The sequence below is a fragment of the Myotis lucifugus genome, unplaced genomic scaffold (assembly GCF_000147115.1).
Source record: "Myotis lucifugus unplaced genomic scaffold, Myoluc2.0 scaffold_123, whole genome shotgun sequence".
Taxonomy (NCBI): domain Eukaryota; kingdom Metazoa; phylum Chordata; class Mammalia; order Chiroptera; family Vespertilionidae; genus Myotis; species Myotis lucifugus.
In genome coordinates this window covers 673,550-691,171 of record NW_005871171.1, presented here as the reverse complement: position 1 = coordinate 691,171, position 17,622 = coordinate 673,550, and the positions used below count along the sequence as shown (strand labels likewise).

Genomic DNA, 17,622 nt, shown 5'->3' with positions numbered 1-17,622 from the left:
CCCAGTGCGCTGGTGTCACAGGCAGCGCCCCGCAGTGGCCAGCCCTCGCGCGGCCAGCGCCGGCTGCAGGCTTCATACCCTGCGATCGAATGAATCACGCCTCTCACTGTCGGGCAAGGTGGCCATGAAAGAATCTTTTGGCAGCTGACAAGGAATACTGGAGGGGAAAACAAGAGTGACAAAATGCTGGAATCCATTGGCATCTCTTTCTGACACCATCCAAAGGCGAGAGCAGGCTGACTCTACATGACGAATAGCAGTTCTCTTGACAGAAGCTCCTTCAGCTGGAGAAAGACAGCCTTTCACTCGCTGTAGCTGATATAATATCTCTGAAGCTCACCAGCTGCCTCTGTTCTAACTTATGCTCACCAGCCTCCTTCTCCTCTGTCCCTGGGTGTTCAGAGTTCGCTCACACGCCCGGAGCAGTTCCCTGGCGCAGAGACTGATAGTGCCAGCGGTGCCATTGGAGTCATGGGAGTGACGGGAGCCATGCGCATGGCAGCTCCCTTCATGCCAGGGCCTTACCCTGCACGGTCCCATTTCCTATTCCAAGCAGCCCTCTGAGGGAGATGTAATTATTATCTACATTTTAGAGATGAAGAAACTGAGGCTCAGAGAGAAGGAGTGATTTGCATGAAGGTCCCTTCAGGCTGTTCAATCTGATCATAGAACCCGCTTCCTGTGATTTTCAGCTTTTTCCCTCCCCTGAGCACCTGCTGCTGGCCCACTTGGTGACTGTCGGAAGGGCCAGTGCTGGGCGTGGAAGCTCGCACGGAGGCCATGAAACCAGCGAGCTGGGCAGAGCTCTGAGTGGCAGCTGGGCTGATATGCGTGAAGGTGACTGAAATGGGTGCCAACCCAGAGCTGATATTTAAACTGGGAGGACAGAGTTTGGAATTGAGGAGACAGATAGTAACAACGAGGGCAGGTTTAAATGTTATCACAGGTCAGGATGAAGCAGCTTTTAAAACAGAAGTTGCTGTGTGGGGCTGTATTTCCTTTGCCAGATAACAGCGACATGTGCACGTGTGTGGGATTGGAAAGGCCAGGGAGGGGCAGGCCTGCTACTTACTGTGTCTGCGCATTGTTCCTCCTTGCTGTCATTAGCTAACTGTGACTGAGCGCCTGCCTTTGTGAATATGATGATAACAGGATAGAGGCCCCACCTTCATAGAACGTCCATTCTGTAAGTTTACCGTCCAATATTTTAGGTCCCTCTCCAAGGATTTTATTTGGTGTAAACCAGCCCCTGAGAACATGATCACTAGTGGTGATCCAACTTGCAGATCTGAGTGTCTAACACAGACTACAGCCTGGGCCCGGGAAGACCTGATCGTGGTCACCAGCTTTCCCATCTCGGGGCACACACCTGGCACCACATCCTCAGGAAAGAGAAATGGCAGGCCACAAAGAATATACCTGACCAAGGTTATCATGAATAATGCAATTTAACCAAAAGCAGCATCACAGAAAATGGTGGCCAGTGTTAAAAAGCCATCATTCCCTCCCCATCATGGGTCTGTTCTCAGTGAAAAAAAAAAAAAAAAAGCATGGAATTCAGAGTTAATGAAACCTACTGTGCTTTCCCTGCCAACCACTCAACAATTGATGGGAACACAAAGACTGCTTGCAAGAGTCAGGGCTGCACCTGGACATATTAACACAGGTATACGACGTGCTGTTTTCAAGTGGTTACACAGAAACTATTTAGAGAGATTGCTTGAAAACAGGAAAGAACTTTAAAATAAAACATGCAGAATAGGTATAAAGGGAAAATAATTTTAAAATATTTTATTAAAGCCAAATGACTAAACAATAATTAACTTATCCAGTGAGGTGGGGAATCAACATTGCCAACTTGTTCTTACCTATGGTCAGGCAAGCAAGGCAGCAGAAAAAGCATTTGACAACATCTATTTATAATAATAAAAAATCAACAAAGTGGCTATAAAGGTAATGTACCTTAACATAATAAAGGCTATTTATGACAAAGCCACAGCAAACATCACACTCAATGGTGAAAAGATGAAAGCTTTTTCACTATGATCAGGAACAAGACAAGGATACCCACTCTCACCACTTTTATTGTACATAGTATTATAAGTGCTAGCCATGGCAATTAGGAAAGAAAAAGAAGTAAAAGCATTAAAATCAGAAGGGAAGAAGTAAAAATGTCACTATTTTCAGATGACATAATACTATGTTAGAAACCCAAAGATGCTACCAAAATAATTGTTAGAACTAAGAAATCGATTGTAAAGTTAAATACAAAATTAATATATTAATATCTATGGGATTTGTATCTATAATAATAAATGGGTAATATGCTCATTAGACTGGACGTCTTCCAGATGTCATTCCTGAGGAAGCTGGGGCCAGGGGGAAGCCAGCTTAGGCCCCAGGTGCCTGTGGGCAGCCCAGGGGAAGCCAGCCCAGGTCCCGGGTGCCTGCCGGCAGCCAGAGGAGGGAAGCCCAGGTCCCGGGTGCCAGAGGAAAGCTGGTGCCGGCAGCCCGGGGAAGGAATGCCTACTCTTACACGAATTTTCGTGCATAGGGCCTCTAGTATACTAATAACAAACTATCAGGAAGAGCAATTAAGAAAATAATTTCACTTACAATTGCATCAAAAAGAATAACATATCTAGGAATAAATTGAACCAAAGAGGCAAAAGACCTAAACACTGAAAACTATAAGACATGATGAAAGAAACTGAAGAAGACACAATTAGATGAAAATATAGTTCATGTTTATGTATTGGAAGAATTAACATTGTTAATATGTCCACACTAGCCCAATTTAAAGATTAGATGCAATCCTTATCAAAATTTCAAAGGCATTTTTCACAGACCTAGAATAGTGATTTTAAAATTTGTATAATGACACAAAACACCTGATTAGCCAAAGCAATATTGAGCAAGAAGAACATACCTGGAAGTATCACATTCCTTGATTTCAAACCATACTACAAAACCATAGTAATCAAAATAATATGATTTTAGCATAATAGCCACATAGATCAGTGGAACAGAATAGGGAGCCAAGGAATAAATCCAGATATATATCAACATATATTGACAATTAATTATTGATAAAGAAACCAAGAACACACAATGGCGTTAGTCTCTTTAATAAATGGTCCTGGTAAAATGGAACAGCATATGCCAAAAAAATAAAAAATAAAATAAGACTATCTTAAGCTATACACAAAAGAAACTTAAAATGGATTAAAAATTTGAATGTAAGATCTGAAATTATAAAATTCCCAGAAAAAAGCAAGGGCAGTACACTCGTTGACATTGGTCTAGCAATGTTTCTTTTCTTTTTTTGGGATATGACTCTAAAGATAAGGGAAACAAAGCCAAAAACAAACAAATGGGACTACATCAAACTTAAAAGCTTCTGTATCAAGAATGAAACCATCTATAATAATAGCGTAATATGCTAATTAGACTGGACAGCCAAATGACCTTCTGGACGACCTAGGCAAGCCGCCACGGCTGTGAGGGCCAAGCCCCTTGAATGAATTTCGTGCATCAGGCCTCTAGTCATTAAAATAAAAAGGCAACCTACTAAATAAGAGAAAATATTTAAAATTTATACATTTAACAAGAGGTTGATATAAAGTATATATAAAGAAACACATAACAACATAAAACAAACAATTTAAAAAATGGGAAGAGGTTCTGAATAGACATTTTTACAAAGAAGATGTACAGATGGCCAAAAGGCACATGGGAAAATGTTCAACAGCTCTAATTATAGAGAAATATAAATTAAAGAAAACACAAAGAACTGTCACTTCACACCTGTTAGAATTGCTACTATCAAAAAGGTGGAAAAAACACACACAAATGTTTGAGAGGATATGGATAAAAGGGAGCTTTTCTGGTGGGAATGTGGCTTCTGTAGCCACCATGGAAAATGGTATGGAGATTCCTCAAAAAATTAAGAATAGAATTAACATATGACCCAGCCATTCAACTTCCACGTATTTATTCAAATAATACTAAAACACTCATTCTAAAAGATGTATGTACCCTCATGTTCATTGTAGCATAATTTAAAATAGCCACAAAATGGAAACAAATTAAGCACCCATTTCTAGATGAATGGATAAATACAATAGAATATGTTTCAGCCCTAAAAAAGAATCAAGTCTTGCCGTTTGAGACAACATGGGTGTACTTGAGGATATTATGCTAAGTGAAATAAGTCAAATGGAGAAAGACAAGTACCGTATGATATCACTTATATGTGGAATTTAAAACAAAAACAAACTCACAGAGAACAGATCGATGGTTACTAGAAGAGAAGAGGGTTGGAGAGGATGGAGTGGGTGAAAGGGATCAATTGTACGGTGATGGATGGTAACTAGATTTACAGTGGTGATCACTATATAATGTATACACATATCTAATTATAGTGTTGTACCTGAAAATGTATGTAATGTGTATACCAAACTTACCACAATAAGAAAGTGCTCTTCTATTTATGTTAGATGATACCGGTGTTGCATTTACATAGTGATATACTTCCGTTTTCTTTTAAAATAAATTAATTTAAGAAAAAAACCAAGTGCCGAAACCGGTTTGGCTCAGTGGATAGAGCGTCGGCCTGCGGACTGAAGGGTCCCAGGTTCGATTCCGGTCAAGGGCATGTACCTGGGTTGCGGGCACATCCCCGGTAGGAGATGTGCAGGAGGCAGCTGATCGATGTTTCTCTCACATCGATGTTTCTAACTCTCTATCTCTCTCCCTTCCTCTCTGTAAAAAATCATTAAAATATTTTTTTTTAAAAAAAGAAAAAAACCAAGTAGAGGAAAAGCAACATATTAAAGAAATAATAGTACAAGTGCTATTAAAGTGGGGCAAAACTAGGAAAATGGTATGAAAACTCCAAAGACAGGTGAACACAAGTTTAGAATCTGCTGTAATTTTCACCCCCAACCAACCCCTTTGAGCCACAAACGTCTCCTACCCGCTTTCCCAGCCATTAAGATTTCCCAGATTCAAATCACTTGCTTTATTGACTCTGGCCCCACGATGAGTGTTGCTGTTTGGAAATGTCCCTTCTCCCTCTTCCTCTCCTTGACTTCCCTTGCTCAGCTCCTATTCATTCCCCACGGAGCCCTCCGGTGTCACATCTCAGAGCCACCCTTCCTGCTGTCCTGATGCCGATTAGGGCGTGTGCATGGCAGGGCACGTGCAGGTGTGTCTTCCTGACGGCCTGGGGGCTGCATGAGGACAGGGCCTGTGAGACAGCTATCTGAGCAGAGTCTCTGTCACTCAGCAGAGTTACATATTTATTGATTTGAATCGAATGGGGGCAAAACAGCACCCCAAGCAGGCAATGGAGTTTATAGCAATGGTTTTCACTTGGAGGGTGCAGAGGCCTTCCTGGGTGCTGCTGTAGAATGCCCTTAACCGGGCCTCTGACCCTGAGAACCTACATTACTACATTGGGTTCAGGGGCCAATGTTTTTTAAGGGTAAATGGTGGTCCATGTGCCACTCTGAGAAATATTGACTATTAATATAACAGTCAATATCCTTTGGGCCTGATACCTTTCTTTTTCCAGAGCAATCCCACATGAGTAAGTAGTTAATCTTTGTTCATTTACTCAAATCTGGTATTTATTCAACACCTGCTTTGTTAGCAAAGGGGAACTTCATTGGAGTTAATCAATAGTTTTGACTTTGGGATAGAAAAAAGAGGTGTTTCTTCCCCTCCCCCCACTACCTTACCACAAACACCTTTGGAGCATTTTTGGATTATTTTCTTGGAGTAGAAAATAATTTTTATATTTAAAAAGTATAAAATCAACTCTCATTCTGTTTTTCTTATACACATATGCACACACACAGTCATGTGTACACACACAGAGCTTATCATCTTAGATGTGAAGAATATGTTGGTATTCCTTCCAGCTAATGTGTTTTTAAAATATGAACCCTAATCATTTTCCAAGCCTCTAGCTCTGCAAGGCCCATCGCACTTGATATCTGCTTTCATATCTGCTTTTGGGCAGGATTTAGGATGAGATCGCTGTCATGTGTCTTGTGGAGGCAATCTATTCCATTGGCAAGCCCAACTTTCATAAATCATCGGAGTTATAAATGTTAGTGTCGACTCCGTCGTTTGGTTCCTTATTCACAGCAATTGATAGAAAAGTTCAGGAAGAACAAATACGTAAGGCACTTTTTACTGTCCAGTTCCTCTTGAGGCAGATGAACGCAAAATGTCATATTGACATCCTGGAGAAAAGCAGCTTAATGTTAGTGTTTGAATAAGATATTTAAGTTTATTGTTCAGGTAATGGATTAGAAGCAATTACATTAAACTGTGATGAAAGGCAATATCTTTTTGAGTATATTAGCTTTGCAATACAGAAGACCAAGATTAGCTCATTATCCCTCATTGTGGTTATCTCTAAAGCACATGGCATTATACTATACAATTGTGCATTCATTTTCCCTGACATGTTAACTACAGTTATGACTGTTCTGCCTGCACAGATTCCCGTTCTCAGAGAAAAATGAAAACTATAGAACTGACTTTGCTCTAAGTGGAATAATAGAATTGCTTAGTAGCAAAAATGCTATCTTAATCCCCTGTGTTACCAAAGTGAGGTTTGAAATCACCACATAGAAAATGAAGGAAAGGACAGGCCCTAAATTCAAAAGTGATGCATGACCAAGGGGCTCGTTTCAGGTGACTGCAGAAGCTGTGCAATGATCGTGTCACCTTGTCTGTCATGGTTGAGGGCAGCTAATGAATAGTAATAAAGGATAAACAGCATCCAATAGAGTCTTCCAAATTATAACAGTTCAAATCAGCAAGTCGTCCTTATGCCAAAAATACAGTTCATTCTCAAAATGGGAATTGGACCAGGCTATTAATATGCACCTCACTTAATACCTCACTTGAGACAATGCATCTGAAACCTAATGACTTGCTGGAGTGCTCTAATGCATGGTGATGCTTGCCTCCTGGTTCATTATTTCCTGATGTTATGACATTACTGTCCGATCCCGGAGCGTAATGAGGAGCTCGAGATCCTGTATTATCACTTAATGAAGTCCAATTAAGAATCATTAACCTTTGATCTACTCTGCATACTTCACAGACAATCAGTGGTCTTGGAAAAACTTTAAAAGGTGAAATTGGGCAAAATTAGTCAACGGATTTTTTTTGAAGAGTGAAAGCTCTCTCAAACCACCATTTTCACATAAAACAAGGGCCAGGTGATAATACTGATTAATGATAAAATTACATACACACCCCTCAGGTCAAATGTATTGAAAATTGCAAGAATTTGATGACAGAATAATTATTTGAGAGGGTTTGTGGAACCAACAGATAATACAGAAATAACATTTTGATGACTTATGTTTTTAGCAGTTCATCTGTAAACTGAATCTAGATGCAAATTACATTTCTTTTTATTTTCAATGAGTTCCAACCCATATTTATCACCACCGTATGCATTAAATGTAAACTACTTTCATAAAATGTAACTTTATTACTAAAAAAGAAATTGAACTGGCCAAAATACATGTACATAATGCATAAGGCAATGTACTTCTATAAGGCTTACAGAAACGCAAAGTTTATACAAAGAAATGGTTTAAAGTCTACTAGACATTACATTATGAAACACATTAAAGTATGCCTGTGTAAATATCATTAAACACTTTAAAAGTATGTTCAGGTTAATCTGGAAGATTCAGTATTCTGTAGGAGCAGGGAAATTAATAACAGAGGTATAAGTTTAAGCAACAACCTCACACTAATAATTCTTAATATCCATTTTGATATTTGAATATGTTAAGCTGTTAAAGTAGTTTTGAATAAAATCTGACTGCATTGTATGTAGCATTTACAATTCATATATCGCAGCCTCGGAAGCTAAGACATGATGCATAGCACTCTGTATCTTATTCATGTTTATCTCCAAACCAAGCACAGTAACTGGCTCAATGCAGTGCTTTCACAGGGCTCGCTGACCACAGAAATGAACGGTACGCTGTTTCCAGCTGAAAAGGGGACATTGAGCAACCCACTAAGGATTCCATAGCTTATCGTACAGAATCACACCCGGACCTTGGAGGACGTGGTAGCCCTGCTCCGCCCCTTTCCAACTAGATGTCGCCCTATTTTACAGATCTAGGAGCTGCACCCCCTCTCCCGGTGCTCCCAAGGAGACCTCCAGGGTCTACGTCATTAGCCAGCCCCTGGGGAGGTGTGGTCTGGGAACTTACCATGTTAATACTGTCCAACATGTTTGTGTATGAGACCTACTTTTGATCACCAGACTACTTGGAAACACATCTGAAGGGTTGTAAGAAAAAGAAACTCAAGCATTACTGACAAAGTAATACTTATGTAAGCAACATTTTAGTATCACAGTCTCTCACCACAGTCACCTCATCTCACCATTGGTCACTCTTTATTCATTTGACAGTTACCGTGCCCAATGTCTGCCACTGTACTAAAAATAAAACTACAGCCCTGGGACTAGGAAAGGTCACTGCCTCAATTTATACAACCCCAAGGAAAGTTCTTGGAAGTGCTAGTCAGTGACCCATCTTTCTCTCAAGTAATAAGGTATATGATTTATCTGTTGCGGCATGACAGATCACTCTGAAATTTCACAGCTTAAAACCACACAGAGTGGGTAAGGGGTGGGGAAGAGCCTGCAGGACGCTGTCCTCCCAAATTTCAAGAGCCTACGTTCAAGCAAAGTTGTCTTATTTAACTTAAAACCCAGTTCAAGAGAAGCTAATTCCTACTTCACAGATTCATATCATCAAGCTCATTCATTTGAAAACTAATAAATGGAAAAGTCTAGCATTGCGGGGCTGCAGATTAGCTGATGTTACTTTGGAAACTTTACAGAGAAAGCATTTTCATGTTCTCCAGGGGCAGAGTTGTAAATAAGTCCTTGAATAAAGCACTAGATAAGTGCTTGTTATCACATAATTACTTAATAATTCAGCAACACGTGGCGTACAAAAAAGAAAACCCGCAGTTCAATGTTTACAGCTTCAGTTACTCTGTACGTCCAAGCCTAAGTAAAATGAGCCAAAAGGAAAGATAAACAAAATAAGCAGAAAAGACCTGGTGCACCCCCGCCGCTCCTAATGAGACACCGGTGCCCCCAGATGACCTCCTGAAGGTCATTTAGTCCACAGTGTCATTACAGGCCTAAAACCTCCCCCCAGAGAGGAGAACACCAGAGGAAATGCTGATCTTTACATGTACTTGAATTTTAAAAATACCGTGTTTTCCAGCACGGAAGGTGGGGAGATGTAAAATATAGTTTCCCTGAAAATAAGTTATGACCTAATGAACTTACAAATAAAGAGATCAGTTTCAAAGCAACAGTAAGTGCAATCTTGAGTGATTCTGCTATAAAAAGCTGCACTTACTATGTAAGTGCCTTCTGAGCGTTGCCTCCCTGACATGTGGAAAATGAAAACATCTACCATCTCAGAATTTGTCAGCTACACAGGGGTCCCCGACATGGAAGTCTGGGATGTCCCCTATAATCTGGAAGGGGAAAACTCACGACATTCAATGGCTTTGGAGCCATTCTCCAGGGGTAGCTTGAAGCACCTTCTTACAACATCAACCTTATTACATCTTTTCTTCTAGGGCTTCTCTCTACATTCAAAGTGCAATCTAAACTTCTGTGTAAGCAGGGGAACAGAGCCCCGTGCTAACCTGCCTTTGTTTCCTGCTCCAAGTTGATCCCATCAGTCTGCCTCCCCTCCCTCTGGTGTAGCCGGCTGGCCTTCTTCAGAGCCTGTGCAGACCAAGCTCTTTCTGCCTCAAGGAGCACACACGTGCTGACCCTTCAGCAGGAATGCTTTCTCCAAGCTGGCCCTTAAAACCTTTGAGGAACACCCTGAATTAATTATCACACCCCTCTCTCCATTGTCTGTGTTCTGTATTAATCCCTGCCTTGCTTCCTTCCTTCCTAACACCTATCATAATTCATGGTTAGTTGCCTGATGACTTCCTACCACCAGATTATTAGCTTAATGAGCAAGGCACTCTGCCTACCCAGTTCACCATTGTACTGAGCATCTCATCAGTGTGTCTGAAATAATGACAATGGCAAGTGTGTGGAGTATGAGTAACTGAATGAATAAATGACAAATTGCAAGTCCATTTTGATTAGGCTACTGAATAACTTAACATCATAACAGCTACCATGTACTAGGCATTGTGCTTTGCAGGGTTACCTTTTTACATTTGATAACAATCCTCTGAAGTAGCTACTATTATCACCATTATGTTATAGAAAGAGAAACCAAAGCTCAGAGTCTTACAGTTATTTGCCCAAAGCCCGGGTAGTGAAGGGAGGAGGAACATCGTTTAAACCCAGTTCATTTTACTCAAGAGTTCTGGCTTATAAACAGTCCACACCACTGATATCGAGATCCTTGTTGAAAATCGGAGTTTCTGATTATGTAGATTGGGACTACATTTTAGATAACTGCCTAAAATCCCATTTGAACTTGTACCTATGATGACAATGCACCTAATCACAAATCCATTCTGATAGGAACGCACTCCTGGTCTATTCCTAATTTCTACAGCTGGAGGGTTCGGGATGCTCTGCTTCTCTCTTCAAAAGAGCAAAAGGACAGTCGGAGCACAGATCCTCCGGATGTGAGGTTTTCCCTTTTGCCACTAGCTCTGTATCTACATCGAAGAGAAATCTAACATAAATGGCAGTTTTCTAAAAGACCTGGATCTAACCTTTTCTGAGCAATAGCGTTGATTCACCAATTAAATAGCTCAGAGCAGTTCGAAGGAGATACCTTGGCATCTTCTTGGTAGAAATATACTGGCAACTGAGGAATTCCCTGCATCCTGCTCCAGTGAAATATGTTACCATTTGTGCCTAATTAGAATTACTCTTTTTCCTTTTTAAATTGCATTCCTATGCAGATTTGTCCTCATTTATGTAATATAAACAGTGGCACCATCTGAGTTACTGTAATATTTACAGTTTGAGTAAGGCCTGCGAAGGCATCAGTGAAAACCAGTTCTCAATGATCTCCAGTCCATAAAACATCTTAATTCAAGAATCAGATGAGCAGGATAGCAGATCATAAACAACCATATAAATTTCCCCTCACATTCCTACCAGACCTGGCAAATAACCTACTCCCAGGCTGAGATTTTGTGCTGAGTTTTATCCCCAAGCACAACTTTACAGCAGAGTTATAAGCCCCTAAATTGCTGATACAACTTTAATTATCGCTATGCTGGCGACACCGTTCTAATGAACCCTGTGCTGCTTGATGAGGCTGGGCTCCCAGAAGGAGCGTTGTCTAAATGTGCAAACGCCCTGGTCAGGCTGTAGCAGGCTATCTGGGGGATAGAGTACTGGTGAATATGTGTGCATGTGACTGTGTGTGTGTGTGTGTGTAGCTTTTAGTGCAAATGTGAATTATGTAAATTGTAATGAGTATAAAATAAAAATGGTGACACCAGTTACTATTGTAAAAATACACTTGAAATAATACTAATTCAAGTAAAAAATGTATCAAGATGAAAAAGGAGACGAAATGTTCTCTAATGGTATTTATATTTACACTAGAGGCCCGATGCATGGAATTCATGCAAGAGTGGGCCTTCCTTCCCCTGGCTTCCGGCACCGGCTTCCCTCTGGCACCTGGGACCCAGGCTTCCCTCCGGCCCCGGCTTTGTCTGAAAGGTCATCTGGAATGACTTCCAGAATGATGTCTGGTCTAATTAGCATATCACCCTTTTATTATTATAGATTATTTCCTCTGTTGGCATTAACAGCAATGTTTTGGCTTTCAAACTGAAATAGCAGGCACTTCCCAGTTCCTTGCAAACCAATGCTTTTCAAAACATAATGTGTTCACACAGCACAAGCCGGTTAAATGTCAGATCTGGATCCTGGATGCCTGGACTGGAGCTTTGCATTGTGTGTTTCTCATAGGTGCTTGGTATGGGATTTCTACAGGAGACTCGGGTCATCACTGTACTTTTAAAAATAACATTCAAAAATCACTTTGAAAATATATTGGGTGAGAGATTCATACCAGAAATATATATTTATCACAAGTCAGAAATATTTGTTTTTAAGTTAAATCTAAGTTATTATCTAAAGATTTTTAAGTAGTTATTCTAGTATTGTTTCATAAAACTGAAAAGCTTCTGAAAATTAATGGCTTTGGAAGTAAAGGGAATGGCTTAAAAATACCATGAGGAAAGGCAAACAACCAGTGTGATACATAATTTAGGAAAAGGATCCTAAGAAATATCAAAGTTAATGCTGAGAAGATAAAAAGCAGCATAAAAGCAAACACTTATAGATTTACTAGTGGTCCGGTGCATGGATTCATGCACATTGAAAGGGAATCTGGTGCAGTTGAACCAGATTCGGGGCTGACAGGGCCCCAGCAGCAACCTAACCTACTGGTTGGAGCCCCCTGGTGGTCATTGCGCATCATGGCTACCGGTCGAATGGTCGAATGGTCTCTTAGGCTTTTATATATATAGATAGGCCCCCTTCCTCAAATGCACTCTCATAGGAAAATGAGTCTCAAATCCTGTAAGTTTCTGAAGTGTTGAGGTTTTCAAAATACAACCTCTGCATAAGTATGTGGACCCTTCCATATTGAAAAGCAAGATGAGGAGAAAACAAGTTCTACTCTGAAACAAAATCCTAAAATAGTAAACACAGAACTCTGCCATTAAGCTAGGAGAGTTTGCTCAAAATATGTACCTTTATTCAAATGCTCTGGGAGAATAAAAAATCAACCACCACAGGAATGTGAAGAGGCCCTTTAGAAATGAATATATGTTTCGTGATATTTATTGGATGAATTACATCTCCAACTTGTCAGCAATCACATATATTTCTGGGTATGAACTGCCACTCAAGTATTTGCAAAGTGGCTTTTGAATGACACATGTGATTCATAACTTTGACATTAAATGAAATGAAATGTTAGTGATAAAGCAACATGCAGACTAATGGAAATTCTGTGCACTTAAAGTTGGTGGTGATTACACTCTTACCTTTCAGGAAGAGTGCAGTTTTCTTGGGGAAAAGAGGAATGCAGAGGATTCAAGGAAGATATTTGAATACAGAGGATTTCAATGCAGTTCTCTGTGTATTGAAATAGGAAGTCCTACACAGGCACAGCTCCGAGGTAGTGCAGGCCAGGTTCCAGACCACCTCAATGAAGTCAGTGCTGTAGAGACCTTAGAGCCACGCACTGAAGAACACGTTCAGAACCATCCAGTTGTGTGAGTTTATAATATATAAAAAGACAAAATCAGATTTGCTCCTGTTGGGGTCCCTCTGGTCTCTGGGCCTCTCATCCTCCCCCCACAGTGTGACACCTGCTACACCTGTGACAACTCCTGAAGGTGACACTCAGGAGTAGACTGTTCCACCATGGGTCTAACCCTCGCCCCCACATTTTACTCCAGACCTGTGAAATGATTTGTCAAATAGCATGCATGTACTTGGTGGGAGAACTTCAACTAGAATTTTAGCTGGTTCTCCTCGGGCCGCAGCAGTGCTGTACCAGAATGCCGCATCGCCCCCTTGAGAGCACAGCTGGCTAGCTCTATTGAGAAGGTTAGGGAAAGCATTTTCCCCAATGTACACACCAGGGCAATGACTTAAAGACATATTAATTAGGAATTTGAAAGGATTTTTAAGATAAAAAAAGCTTTATTCAGATATTTAAATAGCAAAAATTCACCACTTTAAAGTATAAAATTCAGTGGTTTTTAGTGTATGCATGGAGTTGTGCAAACATCACTGCTACCTAATTTTAAAATATTTCATCAACCCCAAAGGATACCCCATATCAACTCACATTAGCTGTTCCCTATTCCTCCCCAACCCCTGGAAACCACTGATCCATTTTCTGGCTCTATGGAATTGCCCCTTCTAGACATTTCATATAAGCAATATTATGTGGCATTTTTGACTGACTTTGTTCACTAAAAATAAAGTTTTTAAGGTTTATGCATGTTATAGTATGTAGCAGAATTTTATTCCTTTCTATGGTCAAATATTCAGTTCTATGTATAAATGGCATTTTATTTATCCATAGAGCAGTTTGCCGTAGACCAATTCCAGCATGTCATAATTTTAAGAGTTTCATCCCCTGTTGGGAATGGCTAAATGCATTTCCCCAAACCTGAATAGGAAACTGATTGTGGCTGCCAGACAGTTATAGGGCATCTTAATCTACATGTTATTGCCTCCTACTGGCCAAACACCTGAACAGCCATAGGCTATTCCCCAAACTAACAATGCTTAAGTGTATTATCTCCACCTTGCCTTAGGACAAATTGTGTTAATAAAAGCAAGGGTCCTAGACAAGGAGGGAGTTTACTTCTTGGTCTTATGAATAATGCTGATGTAAACATCTGTGTACAAGTGTGAGTACACAGGTCCGAGCCCTTCTGCCAGGGCCTGACCTTCTTGAACATTGGGTGGTAGACAGAGAAGACATGAGAAATTGTAGGGATATAAGGGAGTCTTTATTGTAGGAGCCAGTAGCCAGGTAGCCATTGATAACAAGGAGCCACTAGACAAAACAGCTTCAAAGTAAAGTCCCATAAGTAGGTAGCTGCACACTGGCTAGGTAACAATACATCTTTCCTACATAGTAGCAGCCTCTGTACTGACAGCCATTATCTGAGGAGCCGAGTGCTGCCAGCTGGTCAGTAACACATCTTCCTCCTAATGCAGCTAGCCCCATACTGGCTGGTCAGTGGCAACTATGTACTACTTAAACAAAAGAGGCTTTTTGCCAAATAGTAACCTCAGTCTTTTGGGTTATAGAAGGGCACGCTTGCACAGTCTAGATTGCTGCGTCCTTGACCTGTGTATAGTATCTTAGCCTTGGACACCCTGATTAAGATTCCCATGTTCAGAGTGGCCTTGGACATCCTGTGTACTCTGAGAAAGGTCTCTACACTTCAATTAGCCTTGAGCATCCAGCGAACTCTGACATGGTTCCCACAACAAGAATTTATATGGACTTAAGTTTTTAGTTCTCTTGGATAGACACAGGGAGGGGAGTTGCTGAGTCACATGGTAACTCTGTTTAGCATTCCTCAACTGCTCAACTATTTCCACAGTGTCTGCACCATTTTACAATCCAACCATCAATGCACAAGTGCATGAGGGGTCTAGTTTCTCTACAAGCTTCCCAACACTTGCTATTGTCATTTTTTAAAAGTTTAACTATTTTAGTGAGTATGAAGTAGACATCATTTTGATTTTCATTTCCTTAATGATTAATGATGTTGAGCATCTTTGTATGTGCTTATTGGCTATTTATAAAGATTCTTTGGAAAAATGTCTACTTAAATCCTTTGTCCATATTTAAATTGAATTATTTGTCTTTTAATTATTGCATTGTAAGAATTCTTTATATATTCTGGATGCTTATTAGGTAAATGATTTTAAAATTTTTTCACCCATAATGAAATTTATTTTCACTTTCTTGATGGTATCCCTGGAAACACAAAAAGTGTTGCTAAAAATAAGTAATAATTGATAAAAATCAAATCCATCTATTTTTTTCCTTTTCTCGCTTCTATTTTTCATATAATAACAACTATTGCTTAACAGGCATGTGGAACCTTTTTTCTGCCAAGGGCCATATGGACATTTATAACATCATTCGTGGGCCATACAAAAATATCAACTTAAAAATTAGTCTTCTATATTTGGTCAAACCAAATGATTTTGAGGGCCTTATATGGCTCAAGGGCTGGACATTCCCCAATCCTAGGCCTAACACGAGGTCACAAAGATTTACTCCTATGTCTTTTATAACAGTTTTATATTTTTGGTTCTTACATTTAGTTCTATTATTCATTATGAGTTACTTTTTTAAAAAATATTTTTGTTGAAAGTGTTACATATGTCCCATTTTTCCCTCCATTAACCTCTTCCCTCCCTGTCCCCTGCCCCAGGCCTTCACACGATTGCTTGAGTCCATGGGTTATGCATAGATGCATATGAGTTCATTGGTTGATCTCTTCCCACCCCCACTAAGGTTTGACAGTCTGTTTGATGTTTCTGTCTCTGGGTCTATTTTTGTTCATCAGTTTATTTTGTTCTTTAGATTCCACATATGAATGAGATCATGTGATACTTGTCTTTCTCTGACTGGCTTATTACCCTTAGCATAATACTCTCTGAGTTACATTTTTACATGATGTGAGGTAGGGGTCCAACTTCATTCTTTTGCATGAAGCATTACAGTTGTTGAATAGAAGGTCTTTTTCCCCATTGAACTGAGTTAGCACCCTTCTAAAAATCAATTGACCATAAAGTAAGGGTTATTTCTGGAATCATTACTAGTGTGTGTGTGTGTGTGTGTGTGTGTGTAATATTTTATTATATATTATATTACATACTAGAGGCCCGGTGCACAAAAATTTGTGCACTCGGGGGGAAGGGGGGGGTCCCTCAGCCCAGCCTGTGCCCTCTAGCAGTCTGGGACCCCTCGGGAGGTAACAACCTGCTGGCTTAGGCCTGCTCCCGGGTGGCAGAGGGCAGGCCCAATCTCTAAGTGCAGCCCCTGGTCAGGCTCAGAGCAGAACCGATTGGGAAGTTGGGGCGCCGCCCCCTGTCATGCACAGAGCAGGGCGGATCGGGAGGTTACGATGCCACCCTCAGTCACGCTCAGGGTAGGGCCTATTGGGGGGTTGGGGCACCGCCCCCTGTCACACTCAAGGCAGGGACGATGGGGAGGTTGCGGCGCCACCCCCTGTCACGCACAGAGCAGGGCCGATCAGGGGGTTGGGGGTGCTGCCCTCCTGTCACTCACAGAGCAGGGCCCATCAGGGGGTTGGGGAGCTCCTCCCCTGTCACGCACAGAGCAGGGCCAATCAGGGGGTTGGGGCGCTGCCCCCTGTCACGCACAGAGCAGGGCCCATCAGGGGGGTTGGGGCTCTGTACCCTGTCACGCACAGAGCAGGGCCAATCAGGGGGTTGGGGAGCTCCCCCCTGTCACTCACAGAGCAGGGCCGATCAGGGGGTTGAGGAGCTCCCCCCTGTCACTTACAGAGTAGGGCCGATAGGGGAGTTAGGGCACCGCCCCCTGTCACACACACAGCAGGGTGGATCAGGGGGTTGGGGCGCCACCCTCTATCACCCACTGAGCAGGGCCGATTAGGGGGTTGGGGCGCCGCCACTGTCACACTCAGGGCAGGGCCGATGGGGAGGTTAGAGCTCTACCCTGTCACACACAGAGCAGGACCTGTGGCGGGGGGAGGGGGGGGCGCCACACCCTGTCACACACAGAGCCGCAGGGCTATCAGGGGGTTTGGATGCTTCCCCCTGTCACGCTGATCCGGTGCCAGGAGGCCTCGCGGCTCCGCTGATCCCGGTGCTGGGAGGCATATTACCCTTTTACTATATAGGATAGTACCCTGGTGCACAGGTGGGGGCCAGCTGGTTTGCCCTGAAGGGTGTCCTGAATCAGGGTGGGGGTCCCGCTTGGGTGCCTGGCCAGCCTGGATGAGGTGATGACGGCTGTTTGCAGCTGGTCACACACCCTTCAGGGTGGGGGTCCCACTGGGGTGCCT

The 17,622-nt window shown here is 41.7% G+C and overlaps 1 protein-coding gene across 1 annotated transcript in view; it reads right to left on the bottom strand.

The window, feature by feature from the left end:
* The window catches only part of FAM19A1 (family with sequence similarity 19 member A1, C-C motif chemokine like), a 492,146-nt gene that overhangs the window by 304,866 nt on the left and 169,658 nt on the right, over positions 1 to 17,622 (bottom strand). The gene's annotated exons all lie outside the window — the stretch shown is intronic.